At 42.1% G+C, this 24,075-nt stretch overlaps 1 long non-coding RNA gene across 1 annotated transcript; it reads left to right on the forward strand.

Moving 5' to 3' along the window:
* Positions 1-5,665: 5,665 nt before the first annotated feature.
* LOC123609198 lies at positions 5,666-22,697 on the forward strand. The gene is made up of 5 exons (XR_006717666.1): positions 5,666-5,676; positions 11,965-11,968; positions 13,058-13,061; positions 14,728-14,732; positions 22,596-22,697. It is a non-coding gene; the product is annotated as an uncharacterized LOC123609198 (long non-coding RNA).
* Positions 22,698-24,075: the final 1,378 nt, after the last annotated feature.

The following is a 24,075-nucleotide window of genomic DNA, read 5'->3' on the forward strand; positions in this document are numbered from 1 at the left end:
ACTATCTTATTCACTGATACACCTCACGATGCTTAGCACGCAGCGGGCACTCCATAAATATTTGTTGAAGAAGTGAGGGACAGATGAGGTGAAGAAATACTGTAAGTGGGTGTATTTGTTTTCCATTGGTCTTGTAACAAATTACCATGAACTGGGTGGATAAAGCCTCACAGATCTATTATCTTACAGTTTAGGAAGGCAAAGGTCCAAAATGGGTTGGTGAGGCAATATTCCTTCTGGAGGCTCTAAGAAAGAACCATTTCCTTGCTTTTTCCAGCTTCTAGAATCTGCCTGATTCTTTAACCCATTGCCCCACATCACTCCAACCTCTGTGTCTGTTGTCACAGCTCCTTCTCTTAATCTGACCTTCCTATCTCCCTCTTCTAAGGACGCTTGTGATTGCACTGGGCCCACCAGGATAATCCAAAATAATTTCTCAATCTTAAAATCCTTAGCTGAATCACATCTGCAAAGTTGCTTTGCCATGTGAGACAACACATCCACAGGTTCTGGGATTAGAACATGGACATTATTCAGCCTGCTAACAGTCCACTGGGGTAGAGTCCTTTTCCCTCACCTAATTCTTTTTTTTTAAGATTTTTTCTTAAGCAATCCATACACCCAACGTGAGGCTTGAACTCACAACCCTGAGATCAAGAGTCTCACGCTCCACAGCCTGAGCCAGCCAGGCGCCCCTTCCCTCACCTAATTCTAATAGTTTGTAATGCGCTGGTTTTATATTCCACAAGCAGCTAGATCTCACCCAGAATGGGAGCTACGTTAATGTCCTCCAAATACCTAGCTCAGTCATTGACACCAACTGAGCCAAAGTCGGGGAGTCGTTAGGTTTTCCCCAGATCCCTATCTACCTCCACAAGGAAATCACCAAATTTTATCACTATTATTTAGCATGATTCCCAAAGTCATGTCCTTCTTCCACCCCTGCCTGCTACCCCACTCCACCTTCAGACCTCATCCTCTGCAGAATCGCAATACCTTTCCGGCCAGACTCCTGACCTCCCAGTGGACCTCCCTAAAGCTGTCCTCCATAATTCTGAGTTCTCAAACATGCAGATGTATCACTCCCCAGGGGCTGCACACAGACCTTGAGAAATATTTGCTGAAATACTTATGAAACAGAGCTAGTGATAATAGGTATGTTGATCTGGAAAAATAAAATGGTCCAAAAAACAGATCCTAGAATCTAAGATCTGCTACATCCTTCTTTGTGGGGGATGATTTTGATTGGGTTTCCCCTGTTTTGTAAGGAAGCCCATTCCTCTGGTCAGTCAGTTCATGTGTAATTCACATGAGTGGATGCCACATATTGGTAACATTACCTTTCTAAGATTGAGGAGATAAATCACACGACTTTGTGACTGACTCCTCAGCCTGGACAAAACTGATCACTGCCACCAAGTGGCCAATGTTGTCATTGAAACGAGCAAGCACACGGACACAGTCGCCTCTCGTTCATTCTTCCCGTCGCAAGCGGTGGAGGCACAAGGGAGGCCATGAAATACACTTCACACCTTCATTGGCCCAGTGAGGCACCGTTTAGAATGGTGGCTTGCAGGATTTTTATATCCCAATGGGAAAAAATGAAGTAAAAATACTTGCGAGCTGCAGCATAGAAATTATTTTTAACTCCTACTTTCCATTCCATATTCAGCCTTGCAAAACACAGTAATACCTTGTTTACTTGACATGAAAGGGAACATGATACACTGGAAGGTTATTTTCAAAGTAAACTCAAGCTACGCCTTTAAGAATTAATACTTATTTTTACAATTTAACCATCTATAATGGGTATGTCTGAATGCCTCCCTGCGGTAGAAGTTAGAACAAAATGATATGCTTGTTTCTCTGGGCGCAGCGGTGACCAGCCTGTCGCTGCTGAGAGGGCGGGCTCCTACTGTGTCACATTCTCCACTGTCCAGGGTCAGGCCAATCCTTGCCGGCACAGAAACTCCACTTTGTCCCTGCTTTGGGGTATCCTGGCCACAGGGGTGCTGACTTATCCTACCCACGTCACATACAAAACCCTGAAAGCAGATGTTGGTGTTCATTTGAGATAAGAAACCCAACACACGGTGGGGCTCCTGGGTGGTTCAGTCGGTTGGGCAGCCGACTCCGGCTCAGGTCATGATCTCGCGGTCCGTGAACTCGAGCCCCGTGTCAGGCTCTGTACTGACAGCTCAGAGCCTGGGGCCTGCTTCTGATTCTGTGTCTCCCTGTCTCTCTGTCCCTCCCCTGCTTGCTCTCTTTCTCTCTCTCTCTCAAAAATAGTAAACATTTTTTTAAAAAATTTAAAAAAAAAAGAAAGAAACCACATGGTACATTGACATTAACCTGACTACTATTTTCTGAACCTGTATCAGGGGTTGAGGTCAGGGGTGGGAGGAAAGAAGAGGGGAAGTCATCGCTGGCCCTTAACAGAGAGAAACAGAGAGCTGTATTCAGGTGGCATTTCTGCTCCTGTTCTAGTTCATGTAGCTTAGCAAATACCCCCTTTTTTTTCTGAGATAAATTCCAGGAGTCTCTGTTCCTTGAGAACAAAAGGATGAGCTAAAAATACTATTAAACATGAGAGTCGTTAAGGATGGTGTGTTTTATACGTTCGCTTTTAATTTTGGAGCATTTGAGCATTTTTTGGTGTTGTTTTTGCTGTGCATTTCTAATTTTATTACAAAATAGTAAGAGAAGGTAGACTGTGTAATTTATTCCTTGTAAAATAGATTTATAATTCTCATTGTCCAACTGTATGAGTAATTACTGTGTATCTTAAACACTTTAATAAAAGGTCAATTCTCTGTATTGTAAATAATTTATATCTATTGATTCAATTTTGAAATTTGTCACTGCTGGTAACTAAACCCTTGTCTAATTCATATACATGATCTGTCAAAAACTGGGGGAAGTTTGTTCATTTCTATGGCATTTGGATATTTGCCAGTTTCTTTTTATATTTCCAGTAGAAGTTGTTTCCTATGTTCTAAGTTCAGGTACCTGAGCATATACAGGTTTTTGACTATTACGCCTTTCACTATTGCATCTATTAAAGGTAGATTGTACCTTTTACCTAAAATGACACTCCAGGGAAATGCAAATCAAAACAACAATGATATATCACCTCATACCTGTCAGAATGGCTAGTATGAAAAAGATAAGAAACAACAAGTGTTGGTGAGGATGTGGAGAAAGGGGACCCTCATGCATTGTTGGCGGGAATGAAAATTGATGCAACCACCATGGAAAACAGTGTAGAGGTCCCTCAAAAATTAAAAATAGAAACACCATATGATCAAGTAATTCCATTATGGGGTATTTACCCAAGGAAAACGAGAACACTAACTTGAAAAGATACATGCACCCTTACGTTTATTGCAGCGAAGGCCAAGATATGGAAGCAGCCCAGGTGTCCATCGATAGGTAAATGGATAAAGGAGATGTGGTCAACATATACCATAGAGTTTTATTCAGTCATGAAAAAGAATGAGATCTTGCCATTTGAGGCAATGTGGATTAACCTGAAGGGCATAAGTCAGTCAGAGAAAGACAAATACCATATGATTTCACTTAAATGTGGGATCTAAATTTCAAAACAAAACAAAACAGGTGGTTGCCAGAAGGGAGAGGAAGAGGGATGGGCGAAATAAGTGAATGGGGATTAAAAGGAACAAACTTGCAGTTATACAATAAAGAAGTCACAAAGATGAAGAATACAGCACAGGGAATATAGTCAATACTATTGTAGTAATGTATGGTGACAGATGGTGACTATGCTTATGGGGAGCACTGAGTAATGCACACAATTGTCGACCCACTGTGTTGTGCACGTGAAACTAATATAATATTGCATGTCAACCATGCTTCAATAATAAAAAAAAAATTTTAAGGAACGTTAATGGTAAATGACAAATGACAGTTCATCTCTGCTTTTGCCTTGAAATGTATCTCATCTGAAATTAATATTGTTATTTCCTGTTTTATTTTGTCTGCACAACTAAAATCTTTGCCTACGTTTTTCTTTAATTCTTACACCTGTTTCTAATTTCATTTTTGATGTTTTTTTTGTCGGTGTTTATAGCGTATAGTTTGGTACTTTATAAAAATATACTTTGGGGCGCCTGGGTGGCTCAGTCGGCTAAGCGTCCGACTTCGGCTCAGGTCATGATCTCGCGGTCCGTGAGTTCGAGCCCTGTGTCGGGCTCTGTGCTGACAGCTCAGAGCCTGGGGCCTGTTTCGGATTCTGTGTCTCCCTCTCTCTCTGACCCTCCCTCTCTCTCTGACCCTCCCTCGTTCATGCTCTGTCTCTCTCTGTCTCAAAAGTAAATAAACGTTAAAAAAAAAATACTTTAACATTGTGTATTTGCTTGTCAAAACTGCTGTATCTGCTCTTTTGTCAGCTTGTTTCATGTTTTCTGCTAGTCTGTGCTCAGCTGATGCTCCAGGGTCCAGGGCTAGAGCATGTGACTGGCCCTAAGCCAATCAGAAGATTCCACCTGTTCTGAGCTGGTCCAATCAGAGAGATACCAGCATTTGTACAGGAGCTATCAAGACAAGATTCTCTTTCATGCTGAACTTAAATTTGTCAAAATGCAAGGTTAGAGCTTCGAAGACCACCTTGCTGGACTGAGAACGAGCCGACATAATAGAAAAATAGGTCAGAGGCAGAAAGAAATAAAACTCCCAGAATGCAGCTACACTTAAAGATAAGTCTACACCTAGACCCAGCACTATCCATACAACTTCCCACAAGGATGGAAATGTTTTATGATTTGCGCCATCCAGTATGGTAGCCACTAGCCACATCACAGCTATTGAAATGGGGCTAGAGCAACGAGGGAGGTGCCTGGCTATTTCAGTGGTAAAGCACGCAACTCTTGATCTCAAGGTTGTGAGTTCAAGCCCCACGTTGGACGTGGAGCCTAATTCAAAAAAAAAAAAAAATCTTTTTTTTTTTTAAGTGGGTCTGGAGCAACTAAGGAATTGATAAAGACGGTGCATTATTAACAGAGAAATACAACCAAAGACTAAGCATCTTGATTAAATTCATAGAATTTGGAGCAGAGCCAAAACTGTAGCCAGGTCTTCTAGAATTGACTCTTATACTAGGAATACATGAGCTAAGATTTGTAGCAATTTGTGACGAAAGGAGTGATGAGGAACTGAAAAATAAGCCCTGTATTTGCTGTGTAGATTTCTGACTATTTCCTTTCTGTTTTTTATTCCTTATGTGCACTGGCATCAAATATAAATAAGTCTTTGGAGCTCAGTTATAAAACTGATGTGCCAGATGCGAGGGCAATCTGCCCGCAACATTTGTCACCCCACTGATTGCCAGGGTTCACTCAGCTAATCTGGCTAGCCCTGTGGGGGTCCCCTTCCTCCCTCACCCGGCCACGTGCATCCGTCCCCAAGCTGGGCGCTCTGTACAAGAGGACGACGTTTCCAGATAGGGGAGGATCTTCTTTGGTCAAGGGTATATGAGTTGCTGCGCTCTCCCATTAGAACCTTGAAACAAGCTCTCAAGGTCCATTTGTAGGAGAAGGTGGGGTAGTCGGGCTTCCAAGACTCTAGACACATCCAATAAAACACTGCATGTGGGGGTCTGCCTATCTTAAAAATAAAACAAAACGAATGTAACAATTGTTTCTTAAGATAGGCTTAGGGGTCCTGTTTAGAAAACTTTAAATAATTCTGACACCATATTTTAATGCCTAGTTTACATTGAATACTTATTCTGACATTTAAAGTGGTAAGATTCGATGCGAACAAAAGGTCAGGAAAGAATTCTTGAGGCATTCCTAGTGCAAAACAAAGTGTTTTTATTAAAGCCCGGGGACAGGACCCATGGGCAGAAGGAGCTGCACCGGGGTTGTGAGGAGTTGATTATATACTTTTAAGTTGGGGAAGGGGGTAGGGATACAGGAGGTTTCCAAAGGGATTTTCATACATTACAAAAGATTTACAGGATCCTGGAGGTCTGGCTATTGTAAAGCCAACGTTGTTTTTTGCCTCTAGCAAAGCATTAACATTATGGCAGTCCTGGGTCCTTCGAGAAATGTCCCATTCTGCCCATCTCAGGTATTTGCCAATGGGCTGCAAGTTGTAAGGACATTTAATCTTATCTGCATTTCTTTTGCCTTCACTCTGCTCCTCAAGATGGGAATTGTGACTCTTGAAAAAAAGTAGTTACACGAGCAGCCTCTCTAAGCTTCTTGCGAGTATCCAATGGAGGGAGCTACCTCCCCCCTTACTGACTACACTGAGGGGCATCCTGTCAGAATAGCCTCGTGGTTCATTTTCTCTGGTGCACAGGCACGGTCCATTATCTTTTGCCTTTTGCCTTTCTCCTGCTTGAGTCTATATTTAGAGATTTTTAAAATATTTATAATAATATGTGGTATAGTTGGGTTATAATTCTTGGCAAAATGCCAGCTTTCAATTTTGTTCACACATAGCTAGCAACTCAGGAAATTTCTGGAAATTTCAGGAAATTTCTGAAACCTAAAATATTCACCCATGACCTCTCAATGATTATGCTGTTACTGCCTCAAATATGTCCATTTTGTGGGTTGCCAAGAAGCCAGGAAATGCACGTAGCAGCCAAAATTGAAGTGAGCTAAAGTGTAGCTGAGGTTTTGTTGTGGTTTTTTTTTCTTTCTTTTTTTTTTTTTTTTGGACATGACATTTCTGATTTAAAATTTTGCAGACCCAAGTGAAGAGGAGAAGACTTTTACATGTTAATAATAAACAGTAAAAATATTTTGAGACTCCGAGCCAAACCATCCGGCTTTCGGCCCCAGGCTGCACCAGCCAAGAGGGCAGAGGAACAGGAGAAACATGGACCCCGAAGAGACTGGAAGGCTGGAGGGGCTCTCCTCTCTGCAAGGACAACACCCAGAAAACACCCAGGACTGAGACAACTCCCCAGTTAATTGTCAGCAAGTTCTATAATGAAATCTCCCTTAGAACAAATTTCTCCTTTTATTATCAACATCCTCGCAATAAGACAATCTAACCCCGCCTTTTCCCTTTTTTCTTTTCTTTTTTTTTCTTAAGATGTGACTATTGCTCTAAGTTCTGCATTTAAGGGGAAAATAACACCAGAGCCTCTGCGTGAAGGCTCACTGCTCTCAGCCTTGTGTGACGCTTGGGCTCACTGCTTTAATGTTCTTCCACACAGCAAGGAAGGAACCAGTGCTAAACTCACGAAACACACCCTGAGCATCACCAAGGAGCCTGAGGCAGAACTTCTGGTCCCACCACAGGGAGAGTAGCTCCCCAGGTCTGTGCAATGAATGTCAAACAGCCCTCCTACAGGGTGGTCCCAGCATCTCTCTCTCTGGAATCTGTACATCCCACCCCTGACAGGAGTTTACAGAGAGCTTCTCACAGAAACTGGGAGAAGGAAGATGAAGGGGGGAAATCCCTAGCTCTGTTTGAAAGACTGAGTCCAAACTAAGAGGAGAATGAACTGAGGGTTGATGGGGGGGGGGCGGGCAGAGCACACAGGGGAGGGGGGAAATGGGTGATGGGCATCGATTGAGGAGGGCTCGTGTTGGAACGAGCACTGGGTGTTGTATGTAAGCGATGAATCATGGGAATCGACCCCCAAAACAAAGAGCACACTGTATACGCTGTATGTTAGCTAACTTGACAAGAATTATATTTAATTAATCAATTAATTTTGGGGAAAAAAGGCCATGACTGGCAGAAAGTGCATTGAGGGATCAGTTAACATAACAATAAGGTCAATATGGAATTCAAGATCACATCAGTAAGTTTCACCTGTTTTTGAAATGAAGAATGCTGGAAGACAAATGTTGTTAGGATCATATTTGACCCAGAGAAGGAAAAAGGTTGGGGAGAAATTATATCCGGGATTAACTCAATCAGCAATGGTAGCTTTTGTACATAAACTTAAAAATGTATTAGGATGATAATATGTAGGTGGCTTTATTGTAAGATTGTCATCACAGAAATTAAGATATAAAAATCCATCTGGATATTGTCCTCACATACAAGTAGTGCACACTTTGTAAGTTTCCATTATGCATGAATTTCAGGTATTATGGCTTAAATGACCCCCATTGTGCAATAACATGGTGCACATTGCAGTTACCGAAGGATGTTAACTGGGAGAAATTGCACGAAGCCCAAGCTGTTGGTAGCTTCTCCGTCCCCTAATCACTACATAATAACGGGTGCATCTCATGATCAGTGACCAATCGCACCCCTTTTTCCATGTCTGTTGGTGATCGATCACTGCATCTGTCATTCAGTTCACTCACAGCCAGCACGGTGCGCACAGAAAGCGATAATCAAAAGCATCAAAACAAAAGGGAAGCAAAGAAACAAAAAGTAATAAGGCTGAAGTAAATTTCCAGTCAAATAAGTGTGAGTGGAGTTCTAGAAGAAACAGCCAACCATGGGAATGTGGACACTGCTCTCGTCCTGAGACTATTGATAGGCAGACAAAGAGTTAATGAGGTGAAGTCAGTCACATAAGTGAGGACGACAGTTGTGACAAAAAAACACGAAGACGTCCTAAAAGAAGTGGTGTGGGCTAAATAAATAAATTAAATTGCGTTAAAGAACTCTCAGAGATGCTTTTCATTAAAGCACAAAGGATAAAATGTCGGAAGCTAATTCAAACTTAGGAAAGAAGCATGAAAATTCTTCAAGATATAGGAAAGATTCAAAGAAGGCAAGCACTGTACAAGTTATTCTTGATAAGTTTAAGTGTTTATTTATTTACTTTGAGAAAGAGAGAGAGAGTGCGCACACAGGGAAGGAGCAGAGAGAGAGGGAGAGAGAGAATCCCAAGCAGGCTCCAAGCTGTCAGCATGGAGCCCAACATGGGACTCAGTCCCACGAACCAGGAGATCATGACCTGAGCCAAAACCAAGATCCAACGCTCAACCAACTGAGCCACCCAGGCGCCTTCGATAAGTGCTTTGCAAAGAAGTAAAACACTTTAATTCTCAGTGTTTATAATGTTCTAAATTATATAGTATTAAATATATATCAGTTTTACTATTTTTTAAGTTTCCCTATATATTTATAGCTGACAGAAAGTATTTGATGTTTTGACAAAATTTTTCCAAGTTCACAGAAGAATAAGAACTTTTCCCATTGATTATAAGAAGTGTCAGCTTATATGGTCATACTAACGGTCCTGCACTGTCATGCAAAGCGAAGACTATCTACTCTATTTTAAAATGGGAACATGAATTCCAGGGTTTTGACCTCTCTCTGCTCAAAGCACTAATATGCATGCTTTTATGTGAGTTCCCAAGGCAACATCGCCTTCTGCTTACCTTTTATTGACACGTGTCCCCCCCAAAACGAAAAGAATGGTCTTGGTATCATCCTGCCTTTAGCCAGGTTAACGTATGTATTATTAAACTCAGAATTAATGCCTTTTTTCTGAGGGATCATCATCATTATTTCACATATAAAGAAGACTTCAGTAACTGCTCCATGGTGATTATACTGCAATTCAAAGATTTCTAAAATTCTGGGTGTTTCCCATAGCAAGCACCTTCTCCCATAGCAAGCTCACTGTACTTGGAGTGTAGTTGCCATTCTCATGCCAGTTTTCAATCTCAAAACAAGGGATACGTAGCATTTGTCCCTTCAGTCTAAGCTCACATGGGACATGCTGCATGTATTATCCTTCTATGCTCAGTAACCAACCTGAAAGCCTACTGTCTCGCAGCCCAGGGTATCCACAGAGTCATTTCCTGTCTTAGAATGTCTTCTCCACTCCCGCTGTCTGATTCCCAAATCAGAAACCTGTTTATCTTATACTCTTGGTCTGTATCACAGTGCCTATCAAATAGTATTTGGTAAATTCTGTTATGAATGAATCCTCAAGTCTCACCTCCGGTAACACCTCCTCTGAGAAGCCTCCCCCTCCTCCACCAAATGGACTGTTGACTGGACAACTCTCTCCCCTGCACTTGTACCTTTGTATCTTTGTGGCAATCAATAAATACTGTCTTATCTTTCAAAAGTAAGTTGAAATCAATGTCTTTTTAAAATTTTTTAAAATGTTTTATTATTTATTTTTGAGCCAGAGAGCATGAGCAGTGGAGGGGCGGAGAGAGAGAAGGAGACACAGAATCCGAAGCAAGCTCCAGGCTCCGAGCTGTCAGTGCAGAGCCAGATGTGGGACTCGAACCCACGAACCGTGAGATCATGACCTGAGCCAAAGTCAGACGCCTAACCGACTGAGCCACCCAAGCGCTCCTCAATGTCTTTTTAAAAAAAAAAAAATCCTTTTCCAGGTCCTCGATACCTCACCTAAAGTTCAAACTCCTTTGTTGGTGTTCTCCGTGTAGTCATTCCTTCACTCAGCTAGGATTCATCCATCACTGGGTGTGTTATGAACCAGTTGAGGGCCCTTTTCTCAAAGAGGTACCCACATGGACCGGCGGACAGATGCAGAGATTATGTTGTGGCACAATTCAGGGAGTACGGTGACAAGGGAGTGCACAGTGTTATTTTGATAGCAGAGGGGAAGGGCACCTGATCCATCTTGAGGATGAATGGAAAGGAGCGCTTTTCTCTGAGAAGGCAGTTGTTTGGACTGTTTTAAGGATGAGTCGGAATCTGCCCACCAAAGAAAGGTGAAGAGGAAAGGGGGCGGGCATACCTTGTTTCCACGTGCTTAATATATCAGGAGACGTACTGTGTCGGGGGATGATGCCCCAGCAGTATACAGAGCTTCATCACCCCTTACTGCCTGGTAGCTTCCCATTATGTGGATGCCCCTTAGTGTGTTCAGCCAGTCCCCTACCGGTGCACATTAATATTCCTCGTGCCATTACCTGCTATCATAAGTAACGCCGCAATGGATGCCATTGTGCATATTTGTTGCATTTTGTATTTTCGCCAGTTGTAACTTGGGGATGAATTCCTAAAAGCGTGTGTACGTTCCTATAGTGGAATTAAACATGTTTAAACCTGGGGGAAAAAAATCCCTGGAAGCGTGATTGCTGGATCAAAGGGTAACCGGAGACATGAAGGTGCTAAACATTGCCAAATTGTGCTCAGTAGGGTTTGTGCCATTTGCATTCTCATTAGCAAGGTAGGAAACTAAAAGACAATTTCTAGAAAGATGAAGAAAAAGGTGACGTAAAAATCCTGGTCTCAGAGCTGTACTCCAGCAGCATCCATGAGAAAGGACAAGTCCAAAAGCATAAAGTACTAGGAACTCAGATCTGTAGAGGCTGAATCATAAAATCAGAACATGTATTTAAATGGATAATGTAGTGTGGAGGAACAAACAGCCTTCTTCTTACTATTACTACCTCTTGTCACGCAACAGAACAAATCAAATACACCACCTCTCCTGAAAACTGTCAGGGGAGGGGGCACGGGAGGTCCTTACCTATCAGGTAGCGGTAGTAGAAGGAATGAACAGCACATTACCTCTTATTACTAATAAAGGCTTCCTTCATTCCCCAACTCCATTTTTCCATTCAAGTGGATCTCACAACTACAACTTTTTTTCTGCCCCAGACGTTTTCCAGATCTTTACTTTCAGTTAGGGAGACCTGTCATATGCATTTTTGCTCCCCCCCCCCCCCACCCAGACCCTCGGGTCCTAATTTTCTCTGAAGCAGAAGTGGTCAGGACAGCTCAACAGGTTAGCAAGATGAACCAGATAACTCAACTCCTACACCTGATCTCACCTGCCTGAACCCCTCAATCTGTTTTCTGGGGACAGGTAAAGAAGGCAGACAGTGTTGTTTAGTTGTGTATCTATATTTGGTTTAAATAAAAGTGCTACATACACATGTAAATACAAGCACGACCCAGCCTGCAGCCTTAAGAACCAGAATATGACAATAGACTTGAAGCTTCCTGGGTGTTGCTGCTTCCCCCAGTTCCTTCCTCTCCCCGAAGCCTCTTCTGAAGAAGATGTGTGTTTGCATTTGCTGAGAGTTAGGTGATCACGGGGGCCACTCTGGCTTCCTTTAGTCCTAACAGGTGAGCCTGCATTGTAGGGATGAGGCTTAGGCTCCGCATCCCAGGGCTGAAGTGTGAATTTGTCCTGGGAACACTTGCCTGTCCTTTTTCCACTCATCATTCTCAGCTCACTGTTGGCAGGTCCCACACATTCTCACAAATCCGACAGTGCTTTGTAAAACATCTTCACCGTGATTAGTGCAGGAACGAGCTGTGCTGTAGCACCAGGGCTCTCCCTGGGACCCAGTAGCCCAAGCTGCTGTGAGTGGAACTGCGGTTCATGGTTCTTGCCTCCGGCCTTGAGACAGTATCTCCCTTCCTTGTTATATTCTAAGGTAGGATGATAGCAAATCCTATTTCAGGGGCCCCTACCCCTTAAGAGTTTTATCACCTATGACCGTTTCAAATAGTTGGTAGTGGTTACCTGAAATTCTGTCTTCAAGGGGTTGAGATTTGTTTTCTAAGCACTTCAGGAATGCAAGGTCAGTCTCTACTGTGAGTAGGCATGTGATGAGTGACGGTCCCAACAGAGTTCAACCTTGACAGCCTACCTTTCAACATCTGTGTTTTTCGGATGAATGTCTATTTTTACTCTTCAAGGATTAGCCTTTGATTATCTAGATCTACCTTCGGAGACCTAGTCATTACTAAGGTTGTAGGAATTTTAAAGGCAAACATTTCTCTCCCTACCCCATTGTGTATCTCATCCTTCATCATTCACGCCCCACTCTAACCCATGCCCCGCTGGTAAATCAGCCTCCCCAAACTCAAGCTCCTTGCATCCCCTTGACCTCCTAAATCCTAGCAGAAATTATACACTGCAGAAACTATTTATTATCTGAATATGTGCGTCTATTCTGACCATTCATAATGGCTAATTCTAATTCCAGGTTAATACTCATCACTTGGTATAATAGGTATCTGTCGCTGTATAACAAAGCCTCTAAAATTTAACAGTTTGGAAAAGCAATAAACGTTTATTTTCCCACCCAGTGTCTGTTAATCAGAAGTTTGGGGATGGGGGTGCCTGGCTGGCTCAGTCGGTGGAGTGTGTGACTCTTGATCTCAGGGTTGTGAGTTCAAGTCACACATTAGGTGTACAGATTACTTGAAAAAATAAAATCTTAAAAAAGAAGGAAATTTGGGGAGAGTCCGTTGGGTGACTAGGGATCTCAGGTGAGGTTACTGTTGGGATGGCATCTGGGACTGGTCATTTGTGCTTCAGGAAACTTCAGTTTCTCAGCACATGGTCCTCTCCATAGAACTGTTTAAGTGCCCTTCCAACATGGCAACTGGATTCCCCCATATTTAGTGGTCCAGGAGAGAGCAAGGTGGAAGCATCAACATCCTCTATGACCTACCTCAGAAGTCACACGCCGTCATTTCCATAGTATCACCATTGGTATCCCACGTCCTCTCTGTTCAGTGTGTGAGGAAATTACACAGGGGGATGATGGGGAAATGACACACTTGATGAAGGAGATCGGTGGAGGTCTTCCTGCAGGCTGAGTCCTATACCTGGCAAATATTTTTCCTTGGAAAGAGGTGTAGAGCCAAGATCCGCAAAGCCTGACGCTTGTTAGTTTGTGAACTACTCCAGTGTGTTGAGTAAAAAGCAGAAAGGAAGCTTTTACCTTTCCTGTGCACATTTTTGCAAGAAATGTCATAGCTTTGTGGCTTATTGCCTTACATCTTTTTTGAGATTCCAAAAATGAAATCACATTTCATGATTAAAGAGTAAGGAGCCACAGAGCAGAGAAAAACAAGGGGTCATGGCAGAAAGTTGTTACTCAAATGCTCCTCAGTATTCCTCCGGAGAGTCTTTTGGTTCAGTAATTTTCCACCGAATAATAAGTTCCACTCAATGAAAAATGTTCTTACCCTTCTGCTTCTGACAGTAACTGTCATCATAGAATAATGGCAGACTACGCTTTGTTTTGTTTTGTTTTGCTTTGCTCTCTGGAATGCTTGATATGGTAGCACCCACAGAGTTTCTGGAATTTCCTTATAATCTTCTAAGGAGGTAGACAGCCATAAGTCTAATTATAAAACAACGTCAGCCTTGTCATTGCGAGGTTAGCAAGCCAGAAATCTGGCGAAGTTCAACAAGGCAGTGGCTTAAAAATATTTATATAAAACTTTGTTTAGCTGCCAAACTCCTAAAGAAGGAGGAGGATTCTTCAAGGTGCATCAATATGACCAAGGAATGTTTTCTAAGCTCTCTCTTCCTCCTGAATAATCAAATTCAAGAGACACTTACAAGAGAATCCATCACCGGAATATGCCAGACATGTTTCTAGATTCTAGGGACTATCAGGAAAACTAAGACCTCACCCTCCTGGAGCTAACAGATCTTTGCTCAGTGAGGGGAACCTCTTAGACTCGGTGTAGGTTTTCAGGATGTCCCCTCCTCTTTATCAGTTTGTAATAAGACATAAAATCCAGTGATACAGAGATTCGGTTTGGAAACCTCTTCCTTACTTTTTCCCTTCTACCCTACACCCCCTACTTTCCTGGGAAGAGCACACCCGGAGAGGACTCTCCAGGAAGCATCTGGCTCTAGGAATGTTTCTCCCTCCAAATCTTATATGTTTGGAGCCTCATTCCACCTAAATATTCTCCACATCCATTCAACATGTGCTGTGGGTCTGCTCAGGCATTACTCTCAGATTTTAGACCCTTTCGTCCTGCTGGTGTTACAGGAAGCAAATCTCAGCCCCCGGTGATTTATGCAGAAAGAGGGTGTCCAGGGCTCCACCACAGCCTGGAGAGTCAGGAATCCTGGTGACAGAGGGCCATAACCTTCCCAAGAAAGATGCGTAGGAGTAAGGGAGCCAACGGCTTTTTTGAATGGACTCTTTGAGTTAACATCCACCCTAGGAGCTTCCTTCTTTTCCCCAGGGAAGAAAAAAGTAATCTTGCTCCATCCAAGCTAAGGACTCACTCAATTTTTTTTTATCCTATTTATATGTATCAACTTTCCTTCTCCTTCTATTATCTATCACTGAAACCACTGAGAATTCTTTGAAAAGGCACAGTGAAAAAGCAGCTAGGTTTATGAAGCAGAGCACTTTGTCTATTTCATTTTGAAATATCTAAGTTTCCTAAAGACATCTTTCTTTCTTTAGTTGGGGATAACTTACATATAGCAAACATTCTATTAGTTTCAGGTGTACAACATAATGATTCATTTGTATATATTATGAAATCATTACCACAGTAAAGCTAGTTAACATTCATCACCACGCACAATTACAATTTTTTTCCTTGTAATGAAAACTTTGAAGGTCTACCCTCTTAGCAGCTTCCAAATATGCAAGTACTAATTATTATTATAATGTCATACATTACATCCCCAGGATTGATTTATTTTGTAACTGGAAGTTTGTTCTTTCTGATCCCCCCTCACCCATCTCGCCCACTCTCCATCCCTGCCACTGGCAGCCACCCATCTGATCTCTGGATCTATGAGCTAGTATTTTGCTTTTATTTATTTTTTTAAGATTCCACATGTACGTGAGATAATGCGTGTGAGATCATGCATTATTAGCTAAAGATAGCTTTCTACATTACAGATTAACAGTCTTGAAACCTCCCACTAAAAGGCAATCTTAAAGCACTTACGAATTACAGGGGGCTTCTGGGTGACTCAGTTGGTTAAGTGTCCAACTCTTGATTGGGCTCAGGTCATGATCTCACGAACCATGAAATGGAGCCCTGCATTGGGCTCTGCACTGAGAGCAGGGAGCCTGCTTGGGATTCTCTCTCTCCCTCTCTCTTTCTGCTCCTCCCCTGCTTGTGTGCATGCTTCTTAGCATTCTGCCCTCCTCATGAGGAGCACACATTCCCTCCACCGCCCTTTCCCCCATCAGTCCCTAGGGTCAAAAATGACAATGGTCTCCTGAAATCCAAAGACAAGTTTCCCCTATGTAGCTCCTCATTTTTGAAATGGAACTAAGTTATGGAAAGCTAAAATTTTAAAGGGAAGAATGAAAAAGTCTTTGAATATGGCAATTATCAAAACATGAAGGGCAAGGTAATTTGTGTGCCATTTCAAAAGAATTATTAAAAATATGTTTACTACTGTAGCAATTGCCCTGTAAGTGTGTCAAATGTTTTCTGATCGTCCCTTCACATCTGCCTCTCACTCTCCCAAAGGTGCTTCTTCCCAAAGACCCCTGCTTTGGGCCACAGAAAGCTGCCCTCCATGAACCACTCCATCAACCAGGTTCTCCTGCCCTCTGACTTCTGGTTGTATCCTGCCAATGGCCAGAGGTACTGACAGAAGGAGAGGAAGGTCAGGAAACATTGTTCTCTCTGTCTCTCTCTGTCTCTGTCTCTGTCTCTCTCTCTCCCTCTCTCTCTCATTCCCTCCCTTCCTCCTCTGCATTGGCAGTGATCTTCTACCAAACATCATGGCTTCCAGTGAACATCCCCTCCTCTCTCCTGCCTCATTCTCACTGGATTCCAGGGGCCTCTCCCTCCTTTAACTTATGGTCCCTCCTGCTGATGCTGGGATGCTTCAACTGTCTCTCAGGAAATCTCTGCATCTGATGACACTTCTGTAAATAACCCATTCATCAGACTCTCATTGATGACCCCTTTTGAGGGTGTCATCTGTTTCCTGCAGTGACCATGACTAGTACTGTGCATGGCTGATTTTTTTTAGCCTTCATCTCAATGCATCAAGCATTTCACTCTTTTCCAAATGAAAAGTAAATTACAAAAGAAAAGAAAAAGTCAACCACAGGGTGTACAACTTTGCATAACTAATAAAATAATTTAGGCATTGCCACAAAGAAAATTAAAGAAAGATGGTTTTTTTGTGTATTATTTAATTGAGGCAATAGGAGAGGAATGTTAAGGAAAGCAGGAATGTTTGTCAAGTTCAGGGTCCTTGATAACCACACATGGCTGCAAGTTGCAGCCACATGAGTCATTCACAATGGATGTGAACGTGCATATGTAACAATTCTTCTCCTTTTAATGAAACATAAGAAATTTGCAAGTCTTGAAAATTAGAAACATACGTATTCAATTATTTTATTAGACCTTATTTAAAGAGAAACGTTTCTGTAATCAAATGTATTGTACATTGTTTTTTAACATCTGGAACAATAAATAGCTTATTAATAAAACGAATCAGACTCAATAGTTGGATTTTTACGATAGTTGGATTTGATTCTTTGTCTTCCTGAAACAGGTTTAAATTAGCTTTTCAAAATAGTCCACTAATTTCTTGGATGTAGGAAGAATAAGAGGTTCTCAGAATTACAAAACAACTATTGTCTTTTACATAGAAAAACAAACTCAGGAACACGGAATTGAATTATTCACAATTTGATCTCAGATTCTTTATATCACATCATCATCGTTGGTCCATACTTGTCCTTCTCATACTTTTTTAAATTTCATTTTAAAAATAATAAAATGAATACCTATGTACCCATTACATACCTTTGCACCCACTATGCTAACCAAGAGCTAGAATATTACTGACCTGCCACAAGCTTTGTGCACCTCCCCCACCCTCTCGGGACAACCCGGTCTCAGACCCCTGCCACTTGCTCAAGCCCCTGCCCACACCTGCCCAACTCACCTGGGCACCCATTTCCGAGGGCAGGGCATCCCCTGGACCATCACCACATAACCAAGCTGGCCACCTGCACATACAGATTTCTAGCTCCTCCTTTAAGTGGACCCAGATGAAAGGCCACACCGCTTGGCATGGGTTTTGGCTTCTTGAGCTGCCACCAAACAGGCTAAGTGACCCAACACGAAAGTATAGGGACTCTAACTTCCATGGGCAGACCCCGACCGACGGGCGAAGTTGCTGGGAGGAGCCGGAAGACAAATTCCCTCTTCACTGTTCCTTCTTGCATCTTTCCAGAGACGCTCCAGTGAGCAGGACACAATCCATAGGGACCCACTGTGTCTCTTCATGACTCATCCTGAAATGGTAGCCAATAACGCTGCACAGCCCTTTGTGTGTGAGTCTGCTCAGGCGGCCATAACAAAGTAGCACAGACCAGATTTAAACAGCAGACATTCTTTTTCTCACATCCCGGGACGCCGGAAGTCTGCTGTCAAGATGTCAGCAGGGTTCAGTTTTTTCCAAGGCCTCTCTCCTTGGCTTCTAGGAGGCCATCTTCTCCCTGTACCTTCACATGGTCCTTCCTCTGGGCACACACACGTCTGTGTCCAAATTTCCTCTTATAAGGACACCAGTCATACTGAATTAGAGCCCATCCTAAAGACCTCATCACTTCTTTAAATACCTTATCCCCAAATATGATTGCATTCTGAGGGCCAGAGATTCAGGACTTCAACATACATATTTGGAGTGTGGAGGACACAGTTTAGCCCATAACATGCTCTTACCACCCCAGCAGAGATAACACCCTGGGCTTGGTGTTACTCATTTACTTTCTTTTCACTTTCCATTTAGATGTCATGCCTAAATAATATTTTCTTCAGTTTTAGCTGTTTTAGAATGTCATAAAGACTGTTATCCTATTTGTTGTTATCCTATCCTATTTGTTATTTGTTGTTATTTGTTGTTATTTGTTGTTATCCTATCCTATTTGTTGAATTCTTTCTTTTTCCATTCAACATTATGTTAATAAAGTTCATCTTTGATGTGAAGAGCTATAATTCATTCCTTTTCACTTGCTGCAGATTATTCCATTGTGCGAATAAACCACCACGTCCACATTATTTTGTGGATGGACATTAGGTTGTATTGTGCAAACAAAAGCAAATGGCCAAGCGGCACAAATGGGCCCCTTGAGACCATTTGTTGGGGTCACTCAGAAAAGCATGGAAGGAATGCAGGTCCCTATTGTCAGTTGCATCTAGGGCAGTAGACCGAAGTCTAACAAAGGCCAACCTCAGAGCCTAGAAGAGAGCCCCTAAACATCGTGGGGCTTTTAAGCTGCATGATTAAAAAAGGCCTGGGCCCTCCCCTGGCATGATTAGGGGTTGTGTTTGCAGCTGACATATTGCCAACTAGCGGCAGGATTTGCCTCATTACCACTCACAGTCAGGAGCAACCAGTTCTTCCCCTTGCAATAGCAAGGAAATAGGATCTAAGCCTCGCATTGAATCAGATTTTATTGTCCTAAATAATGGTTCATAACCGATTTCCATGGAGCTCTGTAGGAGCCCCCTTCCTTTTTGGGAATATCAGCTTGTAGGGGATCAGTCTTTGACATGTTAGCATTTACCTCTCAGGTAGTTAACCATTTTATTCTCCAGAAGATGTCCCCAGGAATGAAATGGCTGGGTCATGTGATGTATGAATATTTACATGCTAACTTAACATCTCACCAGCAATACACATAAGATCCCACGGATCCTCCAAAAAATGTTTTTTGCTAATTTTTGTACTGAGTGGTCTCTCTCTAACCAACTTGTAGGAAGTATTTACATATTCTTAATACTAATCCTTAGAATGTATCCTCTCTCAATCGGTAGCCTTCTTTTTATTTCTTTTACAGTGTTTTTTGATAAACAGAAGTTCTTAACTTTAATGTAGTTGAATCTATCAACCTTTTCTCTTATCGTTGGTCCTTTTGTTGTCTTATGTAAGAGATCCTTCCCCATCCCAATGTCATAAAAACATATAGACTTCAAAGTGATGCATGGACCGAAAAACAAGTCATAATGGAATTAAAAATTAGTTTTTTAATGATAATTAAATATCATTTAATGAACTAAATGATAATGAAAATACTACATGCCAAACTTCGTGAAATACAGCAAAAGTGATGTTTCAAGGGAAACTTGCAGTCTTAAATACTAGTATTTTAGGAGTTGTATGTTAATGAGCTAAGTACCCAACTTAAGAAACATGGCAGAAACTACTACTCTTCACCAATATCCCTTTCCCATCCTCACTTGCAGCGAAGGTGGCCGTGATCATCATTTCTAGGCTAAGTTGGTTTACGCAGCTTCACTTTCACAGGTCCTGCACCTCAACCTACCAGGCAGATAACGCCCCAAGTTGGAGAATCCATAACATAAGAGTAGCCTGAGTCCTTGAGTCACTGGTCAAAGGAAGGCTGTCACGGAGAGTTGCCCAACCTGGAGCATCCACAGTGGCCTCTGCATGAAGATCACATAAACTCTTCGTGTGTTGAGTGACTGAAATACTTGAACTGTTTCAGCATGAACCTAACATAAGCATTAAAGAACAAAACAAGCCAGAATAAACCCAAAGGAAATGGAGTGACGGAGAAAATAAAAGAGCAGAAATCGATGAAATGGAAAACAAAGAAGCAGTGGAAAGTCTCCACAATGGTTCTTCCCCGAACTCTGGGGAAGCCATCAGGTAACTGCTCACCTCTGCTCCTACCTCCTTGCCAGCGCGTTTTCATCTCCCCACACTGTTCAGAAGACTGTGTTGAGACTCCACATATACGAAGCTGCATGGGCTGGATTGGGTTGCTCATTTCCCTAACTGCCAAATAAATGTGCTGTGTTTTCTCCCATTGCAGCTGCATCAGGGAAACAAAGGGCAAAAGAGCAGAGCCGGGGGCCAAAGGTAAAAAGGGCAAGAAGAAGAAAGGCCCACAGAGCGGAGGGCAGGGGTTCCTGGGGTGCTCAGGACAAGGGCTCCCCATGCAAGGGAAAAAAAAACAAAAGCAGAGCATTGCCATTTGCGTGCCCCAAGGATTTTCCATTGCCAAGAATAGAATTCAATCCCATTTCCCATGTAATGAGTGTAGTCCACATTTTCAGTTAATTCTGCGAGAGTGCTTTTGAAAAAAGTGCCCAGATGTATTCACAGGGGAAATGCAACCAAAAGGAGGCCCAGTAATCCTCATCATTAACTGTGATTTGCAAAGGACTTGTTTATTTATTTATTTATTTATTTAAGTATCTGATGTTTCTTCCTTTTAATTTTTTTTTCCTTTGCTGAACTGCATCATAGTTGAACATCTCCTGCTACTTATCTTTTCAGTGTAGATTCCTGGGGGAGCAGAGTTCCTGTTTGTTTTCATAGAGCAGTAAAGTAGAACCCCACAGACCCAGGCGAGCCCAGTGTCACCATGAGCGAAGGACGTTACTGTAAAACCACACTCCCACAGTCTCAGATGATAGCAACCGTGTTGGTTGTCTGTAAACCACAGCAATAATGTTCTCAGGAGTGCTTCACTCACCCCCTCGAGATGAAGGCCCTTAGGAATATACACTGTCTACTCAACAGCTTTCCTATTTACACACTTGGCTTTCTCAGGTCCAAAATACTCTCCTTCGACAAAACGTCATAAAACCGGAATGGTCCCTGGCCTTACCTAAGTTTATAGGAGCGTTCTTTGGCCCCTACTCTCCAACTATTCATTTTTCTATGCCTAATTTGAAACTGCCTGTATGAGTCTTAAATGAGTCCTCTGTAGACTTCTGAGAGCTTACGTTCTCAGTAGTTCCTGTAATCCTGTAACCAAAGAAGCTGTTGTTGACAACCTGGGTTTATTCTTCCTATAAACACGATTGAGTTCTGACACCTGGTATAATGTTTTCCTTTAGAACGAGAGCCAATGTAATGAAATTCTACATTACAGAAAACGTTAATAATTTTTCCTAATTTTTTTCTGACTTTATAGTCATTAATTTTTCCATCTAGTTACTTCAATAATATTTGCTCTACTGCCTACCATGTGAGTTAGACAGACTCTGCTTTAGAAGGGCTAATAATCCAATCTGGAGAGCCAAACATCTAACAGGATGATTCAATGTTATAGAAAACAGGAGAGACCAATTAATTATGACCAGAGTAGGATCAAAGAAAGCCTCATAGGGATGAATTTGGGACTCACGCCAGCGATTGGATCTGGAAGGATGAATCCATTCTCAGGATTTAAGAATCTGAAAGTAAGTGCTAAGTAAGGGGTGTGAGAAGAGTCTTAGCTAAAATTAACTCGTTGTTAGTTAAAACCAACACACAAACCAAATCTTACACCTCGACATGTGTATTTTATGTTGTCTAAAGTCTAGAATTCAATTCACATCATTGAATACACTCTAAGGGGGCATTTCAGTGGCATCCCTTCATTGAGAAGTCTGAAAAAGGCACTTCCAAGTAAAATGTACTACTCTAAACAAGATTTGCTTCAATGTTCTTCCATTTATTTAAATGCCCTAAGAGCAAATGGAGAAGCAAAGCTTGAAAGGTCTTGATTTGATTCTTTACTCCAAAGATCAGGTTCCAGTTTTATTGTTGTTGTTTGCTTTGGTTTTTCTTTCTTTCTTTCTTTTTTTTTTAACTGCTTATCTGATCTGAATGCCCATGGGCAATGCTTGTCCACCCACTGGCATTGCCATGAGCACAAATACTATAAAATGCCAATTCAGTCAATCCACCGTGATTGTCTTATATTTTTTCCTAGGAACTCAATGGATTATTTCCTAGGAAATAAACAGATGAGTATAATCACAGTTGGGGGTGAACATTAGGTGTTCAGGGTAGTGAGAATTCCAGGGAGGGGGATAATTAGTACAAAATACAGCTGTGACACAGGGTACAGAAGAGAATTGAGTTTTGCTAGAAAGAGAAAGAAGGGGGAAAAGTATGATCTCTTTCCTTGGGGCTTTTGCAAAAGTAGTAGTTGAATTGTGTGGACTGCTGATTATGTAGGTTTTTATTTAACATGGGTGAACAGCCATACGTTCACACGGTTCCCCTAACAGAGGAGAGGCACAAACACAAGAGAGACACCAAAGGGGCTGGGAAATTCACTGTGAAATGTGTGTGTAAAATTCACAGTCCCACCCCAGTCCCACGTCACAGATAAATGAACTGAGACTCATGGGCAATCAGGGCAATTCACAAAAGTTCTTCCAGAAACAATATCCACGACCACTGTGTCTATATTGGCTAAGCATCTGTTGGTGTGTGTGCTGACCCTTTGGCTGATACACTGCACATGCCCAGATGGCTGAAAGTCAGACACAACTCCATAAAACAGATGAAAGCCAGGCCTAAAGATCATCTTCCAGCCCTGGTGTCCCTCCCACGGTTTCTCCCGGCGACCACAGCATTAGTTGGAAAAGGCATCCAAGGACAGTCTTTTTCAGCTTCTGCAAAGGCAACACACAATCTACTCATTTCATATTTATGTAAAGAGTTCCTTCTCATGAAAATTTTCAAAATGGGTACCGTTCTACATGATTCCTTTTCTTCTAACCACATGAGACACAGAAATAGTTTGGGGGTACCACTTGAAACTGGGGATGAGAGGCAGAAGTCATTCAGCCAAACAGGACACGGGCCAATGCGCAGATTTTGTTTTCCTACACAGTTTTGCTGAAGAAAGCTGCGGGAAGTAAAGAGAGAAGGCATGTTGGTGATGAGTCAAGCTGGTTGTTAAAGCCAGACTGTGGTTCTGGATGTGCCCCATCAGAGACAGGCTTTTATCACTTGAGTTCTGACTCAGCCAAAACTTCTGAGCAACTGAGATGTGTACCAGTGAAAAACCACACTTACAGGTTACACACAGCACAGCGGCTTTCTGACAGTGTGACAAAGGCATTCTTTTGCTGCTTGTGGACAAAAGAATGAGCAATTCCTCATAGACCGGCTCTGGAATGTCTTATTTACTAGAGGTTAAGATGGTGTACACACTACTATTACTAAAATATTCCAACAAAAGTCAAGATCTATTAAATGCTGTGTGGTACACGATACCAAGGGCCTTACGAACGTTATCTCCTTTAACCCCCATAAGCCTATGAAGTGGATTCTATTATTATCCACATTTCGGAGATAACTGGGGAGCAGAGAGATAAGTAACTTCCTTCAAGTCACAAAGTTGTAAGTGGTAAAGGGGGACAGCTGGATTATCTGACCTCAAAAGCTGAGCCCCCAGCTGCTTCTAACTACAGCCAATTTCCAAAAGTCAAAGACTTCTAAATTAGCCCTAATTCCCCACAATCTCTCCACTCATATCCTGGCACAGCTTCCGATGGAATTGACAAGAGAGATTTATGAGTGAGAAAAATTAAAAGACAATTTCTAAACTTCAGAGACTGTATTACCTTATATTAAATTTATTTTTAAAGTTCTTTCATGTTTCTCTAAAATAA

Source organism: Leopardus geoffroyi, chromosome B2, assembly GCF_018350155.1.
Source record: "Leopardus geoffroyi isolate Oge1 chromosome B2, O.geoffroyi_Oge1_pat1.0, whole genome shotgun sequence".
Taxonomy (NCBI): Eukaryota; Metazoa; Chordata; class Mammalia; order Carnivora; family Felidae; genus Leopardus; species Leopardus geoffroyi.